This window comes from Cynocephalus volans, chromosome 7, assembly GCF_027409185.1.
Source record: "Cynocephalus volans isolate mCynVol1 chromosome 7, mCynVol1.pri, whole genome shotgun sequence".
Taxonomy (NCBI): domain Eukaryota; kingdom Metazoa; phylum Chordata; class Mammalia; order Dermoptera; family Cynocephalidae; genus Cynocephalus; species Cynocephalus volans.
Genome location: NC_084466.1, coordinates 77,401,677 through 77,404,883, shown reverse-complemented (window position 1 = coordinate 77,404,883; position 3,207 = coordinate 77,401,677). Strand labels below are relative to the sequence as shown.

General features: G+C 40.1%; 1 pseudogene; it reads left to right on the top strand.

Annotated features, from left to right (window-relative positions):
* The first annotated feature begins 775 nt into the window (after positions 1-775).
* LOC134381669 (serine/arginine repetitive matrix protein 1-like) lies at positions 776-2,335 on the top strand (annotated as a pseudogene).
* Positions 2,336-3,207: the final 872 nt, after the last annotated feature.

The window sequence follows — 3,207 nt, the reverse complement described above, 5'->3', positions numbered from 1 at the left end:
TCACTCTCCATCGATGTCTATATTTCTTTGACTTCATATGACATAAAACCATATCTAACCCTATATGTTAGATAAGGAAAAGAGCAATTTGAATAGTTTTCTTTAAAAAAGATATCAAACCTAAATTTTTGGGGGGCTTTAACACTAAAAAAAGCTAATTTCTTCCCTAATATTGGAGTGAAACTCATGGTTTAAAAATATTGTGTCATGGAGCGGTGAAAATACTCTGTGATACTATAATGCTGGATGCATGCCATTATAGATTTATCCAAACCCATGGAATGCCCAAGAGTGAACTCTACTGTAACCTGTGGACTTGGGGTAGGTTCATCAATTGTAACCAATGTACCATTGTAAGTTAGTCACTTGTAACCAGTGTACCACTCTGGTGCCGGATGTTGGAAAATGGGGGAGCTTGTACATGTGTGGGGGAAAGAGGCTTGTGGGAAATCTCTGCTTCTTCTCAGTTTTGCTCTGAAGCTAAAACTGCCCTGAAAATTTGTCTTTAAAAAATGCTGATTCAGAGGGGCTCTTTGGTAAGGCCTGGCAGGAGGCCTAAACTTGGAACAGGGCAGCCAGAGGGGAGGCTAAGAAGATCCTGAGGATCCCCAGTGCTGGGTGGTTGCTCCCCCTGTGCTGACCTCTGCACCCCTGTAGAATCTCCTCCTCTTAGTTGTACATCCTGTGCAGCTGTGACAGTAGCAGGAAAACAGTGGCAGGAATGGGCCACTAACTGCCTGGCCTGGACTTCAGGGTCCAGAGGCCAAGTGGGGCCATGAGAAGGAAGTCCCTTTGGGGTCCTGAGGGAAGCCCCAAGGGAACAGGTGCAGAACAAGATAATCATTCAGCAGCAAACAGAAGAAGCCACTGAAGCAGCTGAAATGTGCAGAATGCATAGAAAAAAGGGTAAACACAAGCAAAGTAAATTTGGAGGTTATAAAACATTGGATAACAAAATGAGTAACAGAAATCCTTGGGTTTGGAGATGAGGTTGTGATTGAGTTTATATTCAACCAGCTGGAAGTGAAGAATCCAGACTCCAAAATGATGCAAATCAACCTGACTGGGTTTTTTTTTTTAAATGACTGGTAAGGGGATCTTAACCTTTGACTTGGTGGTGTCAGCACCATGCTCTCCCAAGTGAGCTAATCAGTCATCCATATATAGGGATCTGAACCTGTGGCCTTGGTGTTATCAGCACCACACTCTCCCAAGTGAGCCATGGGCTGGCCCTCTGACTGGGTTTTTGAATGGAAAAAATGCTAGAGAATTTATGGGAAGACTATGGCCCTGCTGTTAAGTGCCCAAGAAAACATTGCTGGGATCCCTTCTGCTTTGTGGAAATGAAGAAAGAAGATGTAAAACAGAGAATGAACAAGAAAAATTGGCATCACGAGATGAAGACAAAGATAAGAAGAGTAAAGAAGAAAAAGAAAGCAGGAGAGAAAAAGAGAAGTGTCTTGAAGACCAAGAAGATGCAAATCTACATCTCCTTCCCCTAGAAGGGGCTTTTCTCCTGTTAGGAGAGAGAAAAAACTCAACCATTCTCCAACTCCCCACTATAGAACCAAGAGCTTGGAGTCCTTCCCCTGCTCCTGAAAAGAAGGAAAAAAGCACCCAGAACCTTCAGTGAAAGTATAAGAACTGTCAGTTCAAGAGGCCCCTTCTACTAGTGACATCCTAAAATTTCCCAAGCCTGAACCTGTATCAGAGCCTGCTATGGTTTGAATGTGTCCCCTTCGAAGTTCAGGTATTGCTAATGTGATAGGATTAAGATGTAGGGCCTTTAAGAAGTCATTAAGTCATAAAAGCTCTGCCCTTATGAACGAATTAGGGGCTTTTGGAAGTAACTTGCTCCTTCCACTCTTTTGCCATGTGAGCAAGCAGCAAGAAGACCCTCACTAGACACCAGATGCTGGGACCTTCATCTTGAACTTCCCAGCCTCCAAAACTGAGAAAATAAATTTCTGTTCTTTGTAAATTGCCCAGTCTCAGGTTTTCTGTTATAGCAGCACAAACGGACTAAGACAGAGCCTAAACCTCTAGAAAAAAATTCCAAAAAAGAAAAGAGAGAAGGCCCAACCAAGAATACCATCCCATTCCAAGTAAAGATCGCTGAAATGTTCTCGCTCCCCTCCTCCTTGACATAGATGGTATCAGAGACTCAGATCAAGATCATACTCACCTAGATGAGCCATCTCCATGAAGAACTCCACTGAGACAAATGCTTCCTTCACCATGGCATAGAAGGAGTAGATGTCCAGTGAGACAAAGGTGTTCATCAGCGTCCTTGTCTGGGAGTAGTCTCCTTTGTCTCATTCCTGGTCACAGCTAAAGAAGTCTCCCAAGAGACATCCAGCCCCTAGTTAAGACAATTAACTAGTGAGTATACTAAAAGCCACTCAGTCGTACACTAAATAAGTGAATTGTATGATATATGGGTTATATGTCAGTAAAGCTGTTAATATATATATCATTACAATAGAAATTCTAAGGTACCTAGGAATAAATCTAAGAAATATTACAAAAATTTATATGGAGAAAATAATGAAATTCATTTAAAACATTTAAAGGATAAATGAGAAATGTGCCATATTAATGGATAGGAAGAATCAATATAATAAAAAATGTTAGTTGTCCCCAAATTCAAAACAATTCTAATCCAAATCTCATTTATTTTTTCAGGAGACTTGACAAATCAATACTAAGATTTAAGTAGGAGAACAAAGGCACAGTAACCAAGACACTCTAAAAGAAGAAAAAGACAGAAGAAGTTGCCCTATCAAGACTTTTTATGAAGCTATCCTGCAGGGATAGAAAATTGACTAATGGAACGGATTAGTGAGCCTAGAAACAGACCTGCATATATATGGATATTTGATCTGTGATGGAGGAGGTGATGCAAATCAGTGGTGGGGGAGGAACTTTTCAGTAAGTGGTAGTGTTATAATTGGCTATCCATATAGAAAAATGTGAAATTGTATTCCTACCTCACACCATACATCCATATAAATCTCCAATGGATTAACGGTTTAAATGTGAAAATCAAAATTTAAAAAGTTTTTAAAAAATGTAGGACAATATCTTTATTATTTTGGGATAGATAAGGATTTCTTAACCAAGACACAGTATGCCCTAACCATAAAGGAAAAGATGGTTAAGTTTGCATTAATGTTAAAAACTTCTGTTCATGAAAGGACGCCATAA